Raw genomic sequence first — 14,491 nt, 5'->3', positions numbered from 1 at the left:
AGGTGTTAACGAAGTTTACAGTTTCTCCACATTTTGCCTTAGCTATTCTCACATGCATAAACATCAGATATTTATTCAGTAAACTAGAATTTTCCAACAAAGTTACATTAAAATCGCCACAAGTAATGATGAATTTATTTGAACTGCTGAGTTTATTTAATACTTCATCTAATACTGTTTCAAAACAGTCATACAAATCAGTAGGTGGTCTATATACACTTAAAACAATAAACCGCTCTAATTCCACACAGGCTATTTCAATAGTACATCAACAGAGTAACTAACTATACTCGTATCCTTGCGTTCTTTAAATTTAAGTTTGTTATTTATTAAAATTAGTGAACCACCATGTATAGCGTTTTCTCTGCTGAACGAGCTACCAATCTGATGATTACCAAAATTGAACATTAGCTGATGGGATTTCAGCCAATGCTCAGTAATGCACAAATGTCAACATTATTACAGTTTAAAAATAATTATATTTCTAATTCCTTACTCATAAAACCTTGAATATTTTGGTGTACCAGATTGATATTACTGTTAAATATGCAAGAGGATGTCTCTATTGTCTTGCTTTTTAATTTAAATTATTAGAGATATCAACATTTGATGTTGCATTATTATTTAAGTCAATATTAGAAGGTTGCTCAATAGGAGCAACCTGTTTAGCCAAGTTCTTGGCTGTTATTCTAATAAAATATGATAGCGACACTGCTATTCGTCTTAAATAATAACGAGAAAGATAATACCTATCTTTCGTCATATAATACATTTTTACCAACATAATTGTTGGTATCAATAATATTAATATTTGAAATATTGCATAAGTTATATCTGAGGTTGTTTTCTTCCTGTGGCAAGCTTTTACTGTAAGTATTATATTGTACACTTCATGAGGCACGTATTCCATTATATATCCCTGCATTCTCTCAGATAGTTTTATATATGTCGCGTACTATGTGTTAGTACCTTAACGTGCTGTAAGTCAAATACGAAGTACTCATTTACAACGCCTGCTTCTATAATGCAGAAGTGGATAGACTATAGATTAACTTTAATTTGATATCTTGAGTATCGTCCATACCTCTGCATGTGATGCAGTTTGTGTCTACGTCATCGTCACCGTTGTGATTACCAGTCCCATCAAACCGAACCTCCCAGTGTTAATAGTTACGTGTAATATTTGCAGAACTAGATTGCTTCTCAGGTCCGATGAATTCTTTAGCATTTGGATTAGGTACTTACATATATGCATATGTAGGTGGTTTCCGATGTTAAAAAGTATGTATTAAGTTGTCCCGAAGTGACAAGCCCAAAGGTCCTTGTACTTTACCGATTATTTTCGTATATCTATGTAAACTCCATTTCCTCATCTAAAGTAAAGCTTTACATTTATGCTAAATGTTAAGTGAAAGAGTGCGGGGAAATCGTCAACTAGTCTACCTCCCTGCTACTTAGGTCCGTCCTGCTACTTCGAATGTCATTTGTTGGCCAGTCTAACATAATTGTCCACAACGAATTGGAGCCTATCCCTATCCTCAATGGCTTTAGTGTGTTGAATATGTAACTGAACCATTTCACATTTCAGCTTTCTATTACTATTTAAAACGTCTAAGAATTCCCTCTCATTGTCATTTCTTTCCTTCAGTAGTTGATCACACAACTCCTTTGAAGCCTTCAGTTCACTCAAAGCCAGGTTGAGTTTTGACTTCTCTTGGAGACCGGGGGCTTTGCGAGTGAGAATCATATTGGAAGTTAGAGAAAGAGACAGTAAGATGGAAATTATATTAATAATATGAGAAATTGAAGAAAACTGCTAGAAAAGTTAAGTAGTTTCAAATAAAGGAGTTGTGTCAGCAACCGCAAAATATTTTTAACTTATCAGGCCTTATACTTGAGTTTTATTTAGTGATATCGTTGTAAATACGATTATTATAACGCAAAATAGCCTATTTCGTTCAAATTATACAATATTTTACCTGATATTGAGATGACAGTTTAGCAAATTCCTTACGCCGGTAACTTCACCAATTTCACAAAAATTACTTTAAAAATGGGAAAACTTTATAGTATACACTATATATTTTATATTTCCTCAGTGTTGAGATGGATTTAGGGAATAATATGCAAATAAACATTAATTATTAAAAAAATAACACGGACAGCAACAAACCAGCTGTTTACCCCAGTGTTGCCACAGCAAAAAATATATGTTTTTATACTTCACTGTAAGTAGTTCTGTTAGTCGGAACTGCATCACTCGTCGTTCCCATATCTTGAGTATAATTTATCGTTTGTACTACATGATGTCCATACATCGCTGCTTAAATTCGTCTACGTTTGTTTCTATACTTTGTATTACCACAGGTTACTTTGATGTGCTGTCAACGGTATCAGCATATTCTTCGGCTCTGGTTCTGGTCTAACACTGTAATGATGTAGTTCTATTAGACTGAACTGCATCACTCGTCATTCCCATATCTTGAGTATCATTTGTATTTGGTATTTGTGTTTTATTATTTTCCATTATAGGTTATTTTTGACCATTCATGCACAAACCGTGCACAAAAACTTGTACATAAGGTGGACTTAATGCCATGAGCAAATGTAATCCTACTCATATCTAGTTCGTTAGAGCAAGATTTTAGTTATTTTAACCAAATTAAGTCTATCAGGTATATTTATATATGTCGCGTAATCTGTTTTAGTAACGTAACGTACTTAACGTGCTGCAAATCGAACACGAAGTACTCGTTTCATCAGATTGAAAATAGTATTCGCTGACCGTTGTAGTATACACCACTATCGCCTGGTTTGCGAAGCGACACAAGACAAGACCCTACTACTCAGCTCAGTCTCTGCTTTACTGGATTGAGTAGTCTGTATAGAGCCTTTCTTATGATTTGTTCTTCCTATGTTGCTATAGAGCAGCGTCAGTCTTGAACTCCGCAACAGCGGTTTGATGTTTCTTGACTAGCCCTACAGCTCAGGCTGTAGTTTAAAACGGTCGCGATGGTTATAATTGAAGTTTACTCAGATCCGTGAAATTTCCTCTATGACTATGTTCTTTCCAATATGACATTTATCATTCAACTATCGAGACATACAGGCACGTAGTTATATTGCCAGTACTGTGTAATTTCCCCACGCAACGTGTATCACTGCTTTTATTCCGTCTTATAATTATCTAGATTTATTTCTACGTTACACATTCTTTAAGCATGTCGCTTATTTTGGATTTACACTTTGATATGCTGTAGATTGAAGAAAACTCTGTCAGCGTTTGTAATGTGCTCGAATTTAGGTGTGAGTCCTTTTAAAATATCTCCAGTACAGGATTGTGTACATGTGTGGAATGTCGCGTTTCGTTTACTGACTTGGACTTGTGTCTGACACCTTGACATGCTGTTGGACTAGAACAATATTTTCTTGCGCTTTTAAGCATCCTTGGTTAAAGGTAAACCGAAGTGTTAAGGAGACTTGACAACCAAAGAGTCACGCGGTGGAATACTAGAGAAAGTTGCGGAACTCTATAGACTGTATAGAAAACCACATCGTCCTACAAGTGATACTCAAGATGAGGGAACAGCTGACGTCGGCTGGCAGAGTCTTCTTCAGTCTACAGCACGTCAAGGTGACGACGTGGTCTATATGGAGTTCCGCATCTTTTCTGGTGTTTCACCGCCACGGGTGACTCGTGAAAGGGTGTGGGGGAAACCGTGAACTAGTCTACCTCCCTGCTACTTAGGTCCGTCCGTGGAATGTCAATTGTTGGCCAGGCTATCATAAACACGTTGAACCAACGGAGTTTTCCGGTTCTTTATCAGGTTTGACAATATCTCAGTAAGTATCTCTTAATGTTAACGATGTTATAGACCAGTATTAGTCCTAGCGAGCACTGCGCTATATACGTTGGTGCAGTTTGTATTCCGCTGTGTCGGTTTATTTTCTGTTTTAGACCTTTTCTTCCCGTCGACCTTACTGTGCTGTTGGAGTCGGTAGTCCTGGATATAATGTTTACATACTGAGTTCTATATTGAAACCTCGGGGTGGGTCAATTATTTGTATGTAGTATTTCTTTATGCTCCTTCTGCCAAATCTGGCATTTATTTGTAATTCCAGTTATTCCCAAATGTGTACTGTCGTCCACATACCGGAGATATGTAGTTCTGTCTACGTCACGGGTTCTGGTCTAACACTGTAATGATGTAGTTCTGTTAGTCGGAACTGCATCACTCGTCATTCCCATATCTTGAGTATCATCCCAAAATCTGCCACCTTTAGAAGAATGTAGAATGTTGGTCGTTTTGAGATCCCGGTGTAAAATATCGTTGCCGCATAGATATTGTACGGCACTCTGCACAAAGTTTCGTGCGCGCATCTATCTCTACCTACTCAGGTCTGTATCAGGTATTTGAGTGTCAGATAATCTTCTGGCTTGTTAATGACCATCTGTAGGTGTTCGTTTATATTTCCAACTTACTCCTGGAACTTACTGATCTTGGTTTAACTGTACTGTGTATTTTGTACTTGATACGTACGTCTGCGTCTGTCATTCCCACATTTGTGTGTCCTCAGTCAACATGTTTGGACCTTGGCATGCTGTACAACACTGAACAGAATCCACATCTTGGTTTAATATTGTGGCATAGACATTAGTCCTTAGTAGCAGTGCTATGTCGACATGCTATGGTTTCTGGTATTTCATCGTCATGAAACTGTCACTCATAGCGTCTCCAGTGTCGTGATACGTACTCAGGTCCGTCAATCCAGTCCTATTTAGTGTGGTCTGATCATAAGTTAATAATCTTTATTTTCTAATGACATGATCTGTTGTAGATCCCTTACATTTCTTAGTTCTGGAACTCACTGATGTAGATTTTCTACCTGTTTGCTGGATTCTTCTCCGTGTGTGTCTGCACTCGAGGTGCAGCGCAAGACAAGACCCTGCTACTCAGCTCAGTCTCTGCTTTACTGGATTGAGTAGTCTGTATAAAGCTGTTTCATAGTATTTCTTGTATCTTGTTCTTCCTATGATCCTATAGAACAGCACCAGTCTTGATCTCTGCAATAGCAGCTTCATGTCTCACGACTCGTCCTACGGCTCAGACTGTAGTTTAAAACGGTCACGATAGTTATAATTGAAAACATTACTCAGGTCCGTAATACACTGGCCACTTCAAGCAGTAAGACATTTGTTATTCTACTATCCAGTAGCGGGCTCGTAGTTGTATTGTCAATATTATGTTTCCCCACACAACGTGTATCACTGCTTCCATTCCGTCTTATAATTTTCCAGATTTATTTCTACGTAACACATTGTTTAAACATGTCGCTTATGTTGGATTTACACTTTGATATGCTGTAGATTGAAGAAAACTCTGTCAGCGTTTGTAATGTGCTCGAACTTAGGTGTGAGTCCTTTTATAATATCTCCAGTACAGGATTGTGTACATGTGTAGAATGTCACATTTCGTTTACTGACTTGGACTTGTGTCTAACACCTTGACATGCTGTACCACTTCTCTTACTTTCGACGCCTTACGAAATTACACTAATACCACACATAGGTAGGTTACACCTACTTCTCAAGTGAGGCATTTGCTTTGCATTTATTCTAAGTACTTTTATGTTTTAAGCCAAACCTAGCATTCATTTCTATACCACGTATGTAACAGTAAATTTTATTTTATTTTGTTTATTTGGATTTCCAAGAAACATAAATATAATCTGCTATACATGGTGTAAGTCTTGCGGTCCTTCAATAAGCGGATGTTTAGTCGCCGACGACGACGCGAAATCAGCCGAGCGCTCGGTTGTGGGGTAGGCGACAACACACGGCAGCGGCGCGCGGGATTCCATCGCGGGCGCGATCTTGGGCAAACGCAGTTTTAATGATTCGGCATATGAGATTTTATTATTGACAGGCTTATTTTACGCTATCACACATGATGACGTCTTATATTTATCCAACTCGCGTTCCGTGTTCGACAATTTTGTCTCGACGCAGGACGATTTCACTTCCAAAATCGCGACAATTCCTGTGACTCGCTGGGTTAACTCAACTATCGTGGTTTTGTTGACCCGTTTCTACTCCTGCTGAGTTCCCGTTATTGCCCTGGGGATCACCTGTACTGGGTCTGATGCCTCTTTGAGGCGCGCGCGGAACGCAATACCCTTGCTAGCCGTCTTGGCTAACATGACGAGTGTTTTTCGCTGTTTTTATTCAGGTACTTGCATCGGTGGCTCTTTGTCGCGCAGTACTCGGATGTCTGCTGAGCCCATGGTAGTGGGGGATAGAGAAGAAACCCTATTATTGTCCACTGTCACACAAGATGATGATTTACACCTGTCCAACTCACGTTCCGTGTTCGACAATTTAGTTTCGACGCAAGACGATTTCACGGCCAAAATCGTGACAATTCCTGTGACTTGCTGGGTTAATTCAACTATCGTGGTTTTGTTGCCTGTAGCCATCCGGGAATCAAGTACTATTTCATTCGTTTCCTGGGTCGGGCAAAGTAATGCTGGGCTTTTTACGGATTTTCGTAAAAAATTCTCAGTAGTAGCACGGAGTCTAAAAGTGTGCCCAGTATTATGGCAAAAGGCTCACCCCCTATTACGGCTAAAATGATGAGTGTGTTTCCCTGTATTTTATATAGGTACTTGCATAGGTGGCTCTTCGTCGAGCAGTTCTCGGAGATCAGAAGAGTCTAAGTTAGTGGTGGCTCTTTGTCGTGCACTGGAATAAAATTTAAGGTTTTTTGTGTTCATTATTGCCAACATTTCGGTGTGAAGTCTGATTAGTTGGTGAAGTAAATGGTGAATGCATACAGAATTTTCTCTAATGTCTTCTCCCGCCTTGGGTGAGGTGAGAGGGAGTTTCAGACTCTTAACTGACTAAAAACCATATCAGAGATCAGCCGGACTGGCTCTCATGGCTTGAGGCGCGCGCGGAACGCGACACGCCGTACGCAAAGATCTGATTCTGTTCTATGCTAAGTATGAATTTGTTTTTCGTACTATTGGTTCCTTCACTGGAGCTAGCCAATCAGAGCACCGAATACGGTATACTTGTAGTAGGTACGAAAAACCAACCCTTTGGTTATGAATCTGTTAATCTAGTACCTTGTTACTCAGATCCGTCATGGTTCTTCATTATCATGGCGTCATGGTTCTCAAGTTTAAAGTACATAATTTTTAAGCTTTTAGTCCAGAAATGTCGAGTCTTACTGTATTAATCTTCTGCTTGCAACATTTGAGGTTTTGTGTTTGGTTTTTTTCATTTGATTTTGTAGGTTTAGTTGCTTTTAGTATCTTTGGTTAAAGGTAAACCGAGGTGTTAAGAGACTTGACAGCCAAAGAGTCACGCGGTGGAATACTAGAGAAAGTTGCGGAACTCTATAGACTGTATAGAAAACCACATCGTCCTACAAGTGATACTCAAGATGAGGGAACAGCTGACGTCGGCTGGCAGAGTCTTCTTCAGTCTACAGCACGTCAAGGTGACGACGTGGTCTATATGGAGTTCCGCATCTTTTCTGGTGTTTCACCGCCACGGGTGACTCGTCAGCTGTAAGCTATTCTGTCTCCCTTGCTACTCAGGTCACTTAATACTTTGGCATTGTGGCATCTACTGCTGTTCTTCTTTATTCAGTCATTTTAACGTCTTTGGTTTCACCTGGCATCAAGTGACGTATTGTAACGTCTTGTGGTGTATATGTACATACTTGATGTGCTGTTTATGTCCATCGATTCGTACGCTCTGTGCTATACGATTTGTGCTACATAATTAGATTAGTGTAAGTAGAATTGACGTTGTTTTAATTTACTCTGCACCTCCCCGTGTTGTGGTTGCACGAATATAGTGTTATAGTGTAACACGCTACTGCTGCTCAGGTCCGTTTGAGAACATTTTTCACGTGAATAATAGCTCGCTGTTTTGATTCCTCGTGCTACTTGGTGTAGGGGGAGGTGCGCTCGCGGCACAGCAGGGACTCCGGCTGGTACTGGTTCAGCTCCTTGCGACACACATACCGGGGCTGACAACATATCAAACGCTACTTACTGCTGACTTTCTAAAAAGGTTACAAGTGACCTGTATAGCCATGCCTTCCCCCGATATGTAAGCATTATGGGAAAGTTATCTCTCTCTAGGTCTCAACACCTTAAAATTTTGTGAATACCGTTCTTTTTACTTCTTCATATTGCATCTTAATTTTTGTAGGTTCTCTTTGTATGTAGGTTGCCTAGCACATAGCTCCCACAGAAATTATTGTTGTAACTCAAACTGTAGTTGGAAACAGTCGCGATGGATACAATTGACAAGGTTACTTAGATCCGTCTTATCTTCTTTTTTTCGATTGTGGTTTCTGTGATTCAACTATATATGTAGATATGCAAGCGTGTATCACTGCTTCCATTCTGTCTTATAATTATTTCTGTTTTAGATTTCTACACTTTGATATGATGTAGATCGAAGAAAATTCTGCCAGTATTATAGTCGGTTGTTTCAACGAATTCGCAGCATGCCAGTTGTTTCAACGAACATGCCTACATATATACGGTATGTATATATACTTTTTCTCTTAAATAGATCTCTAGTAAGGATTATTTTATGTAATTTCGTCTACTTTAGATTTTACACCTTGATGTGCTGTTTACTCTGATACTGACGGTCCCACCTCTTCAGTGTTTCTTCTATGACGTTTAGTATTCATACCAGTCCCAGAGTCATGCAGTGAAATACTAGAGAAAGTATCGGAACTCTAAACACTTCAAAGTAAGAGCACCTTCATGTCCTCGAAGCTTGCAGCAGTTTCGCGCGCGCATCTATCTCTACCTACTCGGGTCTGTTGCTGTCACTTTTCTTTTAGGGTCTCTTAATGTTTCAAGCTCTTGTCGGCTTGTTAACCAGGACCTGTTCGTTTATAACTAAACTTGTTTTTATTTTATTTTTATGCGTTTTCCACCAAACCTAGCATTTTATTGATAATAAATGATTTCTACTGTAACACTGTGATGATGTAGTTCTGTTGTGCGATGTCCAAACATAATCGTTACAATTGTTGCTGTGGTTGATGTCGACAGTCGTTCCCACATTATAGTGTCAGCTGTATTTTTGGTATTTTTTGTGCATAGCAAGAGTATCGCATAGCATAGCTCTGTGCTAAATACGATTTGTGCTTTGTATATGTTTTTATACTTCACTGTAAGTAGTTCTATCAGTCGGAACTGCATCACTCGTCGTTCCCATATCTTGAGTATCATTAGGAGGTTTATTCTACATCCATCCTTTCCTGGAACGCTGCCCTCATCTGCGCCAGCGTTCCATTAACTGCCTCCACTGGCTCCATGTTGTTGATATTGTGATATTGTATATAGGAGATATGACACACTAAACCAGCAGGTAGTGCCTTTTAATAAGTACTTATTTTGTAAATTAAAATTTAAAAATTTTAAATAAATTATTTATTTTGGGAGAGACGCTTTCCCTATGTCTTTCACTTAGAACACCTCGAGAGTGAATGATGTCCATACATCGCTGCTTAAATAAAAATAATTTATTCAATTGCAAACATGGGTATAGAAATATAGGTGTTAACGAAGTTTACAGTTTCTCCACATTTTTCCTTAACCATTACACATGTACAATGTATGTCGCGTACTATGTGTTAGTACCTTAACGTGCTGTCAGCTGTTAATTTTTTTTCCCTCACTCACTTGATTCGACAGCAAATATTATATTACTACTACGTACATTGCTTGAGTATGTTTTCTACATAACTGAATATTCCAATAATAGAGTTTTTAACTATAGTCGAAGTCCTTGACGTGCTATTGTCGTGCTCTCGACTTGGTTTCCTCGTTGTCGTACACTGAAACTGTTAAACCTTTAGTCACCTACCCTGAGTTGCCTGTCTCACTGCTACTCAGATCCGTTTCTTGGCGACATACGCAGGTATATCCGTTCTTAAAGATAAAGCGAGGTGAGACAAAGTCTCCAACTGCTCCTTAAGTTTCTATAATCTGGAAAGTCTTATTGTGTCTCTTTGAATATATTGAGATTCCATTTCTTCTTTCAACAATTCAATTTCTAGAATGAAATGTCCTGAATAACGACTCCAATTATGTGTGGCACGTCACATTTCGTTTACAGACTTGGTCTTGTGTCTAAGACCTTGACATGCTGTAGCTCTGAGAAACCTTTACTTAAACCTGTGTACACAATGTACTATATTTTACCGAATTTCGATTCGAGTATCTACACCACTTTATTAGAGCCATCTATATTTCCTTGGGGTCTTTGATTTTCCAGCTCGATAATAGATACAGTTTCTCGGCAGTGACATTTTTTTTATCATTTTGCCTACTTGTAGTGCTTTCCCCGATGCTTTGTCTACGGTTGTACGTCATCGCATCCAACACATTCCATAACCCAACATCCAACGCCCGCGATAACTGCAGGTGTAACTCGTACACACGATTATTAGTAAACACTAGTTTGCGCCGGTAGTCCGAGATTGCGTGACGTAGGAGTTTCTCGCTCGCGACGCGGAAGAATTTCTCGTAACCCCGAATGCACTTTACAGGCTTGATTTGCGTGAACTTTGGCACTACACCACTACCACGGCTCTGTATCATGAACTGTAAACCACACTCGAGTTTTATATATGTCGTTTACTTTACTTTAGATTTGTACTTTGATGTGTTGTAGTGGAATTACAGTTGGCAAGTCGATCTTGCGCGTCCACCGTACTCCCTGCCGCGACTAGCTTCTTAATACTATCTTGAGTATCACTTGTAGTTTGTGCTACATGATGTCCATACATCGCTGCTTAAATACAAATTAATTTATTCAATTGCAAACATGGGTACAGAAATATAGGTGTTAACGAAGTTTACAGTTTCTCCACATTTTGCCTTAGCTATTCTCACATGCATAAACATCAGATATTTATTCAGTAAACTAGAATTTTCCAACAAAGTTACATTAAAATCGCCACAAGTAATGATGAATTTATTTGAACTGCTGAGTTTATTTAATACTTCATCTAATACTGTTTCAAAACAGTCATACAAACCAGTAGGTGGTCTATACACACTTAAAACAATAAACCGCTCTAATTCCACACAGGCTATTTCAACAGTACGTTCAACAGAGTAACTAACTATATCCTTGCGTTCTTTAAATTTAAGTTTGTTATTTATTAAAATTAGTGAACCACCATGTATAGCGTTTTCTCTGCTGAACGAGCTACCAATCTGATGATTACCAAAATTGAACATTAGCTGATGGGATTTCAGCCAATGCTCAGTAATGCACAAAATGTCAACATTATTACAGTTTAAAAATAATTCTATTTCTAATTCCTTACTCATAAAACCTTGAATATTTTGGTGTACCAGATTGATATTACTGTTAAATATGCAAGAGGATGTCTCTATTGTCTTGCTTTTTAATTTAAATTATTAGAGATATCAACATTTAATGTTGCATTATTATTAAAGTCAATATTAGAAGGTTGCTCAATAGGAGCAACCTGTTTAGCCAAGTTCTTGGCTGTTATTCTAATAAAATATGATAGCGACACTGCTATTCGTCTTAAATAATAACGAGAAAGATAGTACCTATCTTTCGTCATATATACATTTTTACCAACATAATTGTTGGTATCAATAATATGAATATTTGAAATATTGCATAAGTTATATCTAAGGTTGTTTTCTTCCTGTGGCAAGCTATTACTGTAAGTATTATATTGTACACTTCATGAGGCACGTATTCCATTATATATCGCTGCATTCTCTCAGATAGTTTTATATATGTCGCGTACTATGTGTTAGTACCTTAACGTGCTGTAAGTCAAATACGAAGTACTCGTTTACAAACGTCACTTACTGGAGTTATCGTATACAGTAAAGTTTCGTGCGCGCATCTATCTCTACCTACTCAGGTCTGTTCCGAAATGCTTATGTTGGGGTCTCTTTATGTTTCAAGCTCTTGTCGGCTCGTTAACCAGGACCTGTTCGTTTATAACTGAACTTGTTTTTATTTCTTTTATTTTATTTTTTTGCGTCCTCTGCCAAACCTAGCATTTTGTAGTTCATGATTTCAAACTCAAACTCAAACTCAAAATATTTATTTGCACGTTAAGGTAGGTATTACAGGTCTTAGTTTAAATGTTAAGTACATCTTAACTGCCTTTTTCAGGCGTTGCAAATTTGAGGGCAAACTTATCCTAGATTACATTTCCTTAACCTAGGACTTAATATAAACTTAAAAGTAATATTAATTTCTTATGTGTATATATTGTAGTATATTATGTAGTGAGCATGTATATATAGTAGTATGTATATCTGATATGTAGTGAGTATATGTATATATATATATAATAGTAGTATGTAAATCTTATAATATGTTATGTGGGTTAGTGAAAAATAGGTGGGTAGTATTTATTTATAATTATAGGTGTAAGCGGTTATGTATGGGTGTATTATGTTATTATGTTGGCATTTAATTTTGGCATTTAATATTGTTGTTCTGTTTTTCTTCGAAGAATTCTTTTATTGAGTAGAAGCATTTTTGTATCAGGATTTTTTTTAATTTTCTGGTAAATATTGTTTCTTTGGTTTCATTTTGTAGATCTTTAGGTAATTTATTAAATATCTTGACTGCCATGTAGTAGGGACTTTGGTTGAGCATTTTAATTCTAGATGGTGGTAGGTACAGTCTGTTTTTATGTCGGGTATTTACATTGTGGGTGTCTTCTACTTTTGTGAAACTATTTTTGTTTTTAAATACAAACTTACATATATCATAGATATATATGGATGGAAGTGTTAGCAGATTGTATTTGATGAAATAGGGCCTGCAGCTATCTTGGTTATTTATTTGGGCTATGATTCGTACGCATTTTTTTTTGTAATATAAATAGGTCGTGAATATTTACACTATCTCCCCATAACATAATGCCGTATCTCAACCAGGAGTACGCATATGCGAAGTAAGCTGATAGTGCTGTTTCAACATTAGTACTGCATTTAATTTGAAAAAGAGCGTAAGTGAATTTGGATAATTTTGATTTTATATGTTCTATGTGGGTTTTCCAATTTATATGGGTGTCTATGTTTATGCCGAGTAGGTTAAATGTGTCTACGTTTTGCAGTGTTGTATTTCTAAATGAAGTGTTTATTGTAAGGGGAGGAGTTTTATAAGATCTGAATTGTATTGTTTTTGTTTTTGTGTAATTTATCTCTAAGTTGTGATCATCAAGCCAACGTGTTACTGATTCTAAGGTTTCTTGCAAAATAGGTGTGGGTAATTCTAATTTGTCATATTTTATTAAAATGGATATGTCATCTGCAAACAATACTGGTAGGGTTAGGTCTTTATTTAGAATTTTTGGTAGATCATTGATGTATAATAGAAATAGTATACATCCCAGGACACTACCTTGTGGTATTGAGCATGTTATTTTTATTTCTTGCGATCGGATTGTTTTTATTTCATTTGTTTTTGTGTCGTAATTTTCTATTTGAACAATTTGGGATCTGTTTTGTAGGTAAGATTTAAACCACGAGTGGGCCGGGCCACGAATGCCCGAGCCATGTAGTTTGTCAAGAAGTATGGGATACAGTACTTTGTCATAGGCCTTCGTCATGTCAAGTAAGACGCCAATCACATACTTCTTGTCATTAATATACTGAAGGGCGGTTTGCACATACTTGTAAACAGCTAGCGTGGTGGATCTGGAGCGTCTAAAACCGTTTTGGGAATCATCCAGGATGTTAAATTTTTCTAAAAAGTTATATAGGCGGTTACACATTGCTTTTTCAAATATTTTGGAAAATGTAGGTAATAGGGCTATGGGTCTGTAATTACTAGGGGTGTCTGTGTCGCCTTTTTTGTGAATGGGTTTTACTAGAGAGATTTTCAAAGCGTCGGGGAATTGACCATCTTGAAAACTTTGATTGATTAAATATGTTAGTGGGATAGATAATTGAATAGCGCATTGTTTTAATAGGATTGGAGGGATATCGTCTACCCCGCAGCTGTGTTTATTTTTAATTGAGCTAATTATGTTAATAATTTCCTTCCGGTCTACAGGACGTAGGTACATCGAACACTCGGGCGGGTTGACTACCGGCCTACCTTTTTTGTTGTGGCTTTGGTTTGTGTCATTGGGGTTTAATCCAACTGTTGTGAAATATTCGTTAAATAGGTTAGATTAGATATATTAGTATATATTAGTAGATATATTAGTAGATTTCTACTGTGACGTGACACTGTGATGATGTAGTTCTGTTGTGCGATGTCCAAACATAATCGTCACAATTGTTGCTATGGTTGATGTCGACAGTCGTTCTGTCTGTCGTGTCTCCAGCGTCGTGATACGTACTTACAGATTTTTTACCTGTTTGCTGAATTCTTCTCCGTGTGTCTGCACTCGAGGTCCAGCGCAAGACACTTTTTGTTTCATAATAATAT

General features: G+C 37.6%; 1 long non-coding RNA gene across 1 annotated transcript in view; it reads left to right on the top strand.

Moving 5' to 3' along the window:
• Positions 1 to 11,952, top strand: part of LOC126912139 (uncharacterized) — a 38,909-nt gene extending 26,957 nt beyond the window's left edge. The window contains exon 2 of the long non-coding RNA XR_007706783.1: positions 11,091 to 11,952. This is a non-coding gene — a long non-coding RNA (uncharacterized LOC126912139). The remainder of the gene's footprint in view (positions 1 to 11,090) is intronic.
• Positions 11,953 to 14,491: the final 2,539 nt, after the last annotated feature.

The sequence above is a fragment of the Spodoptera frugiperda genome, chromosome 22 (assembly GCF_023101765.2).
Source record: "Spodoptera frugiperda isolate SF20-4 chromosome 22, AGI-APGP_CSIRO_Sfru_2.0, whole genome shotgun sequence".
Taxonomy (NCBI): domain Eukaryota; kingdom Metazoa; phylum Arthropoda; class Insecta; order Lepidoptera; family Noctuidae; genus Spodoptera; species Spodoptera frugiperda.
The sequence above is the reverse complement of the archived record's forward strand: the minus strand, read 5'-3'. Positions and strand labels throughout refer to the sequence as shown.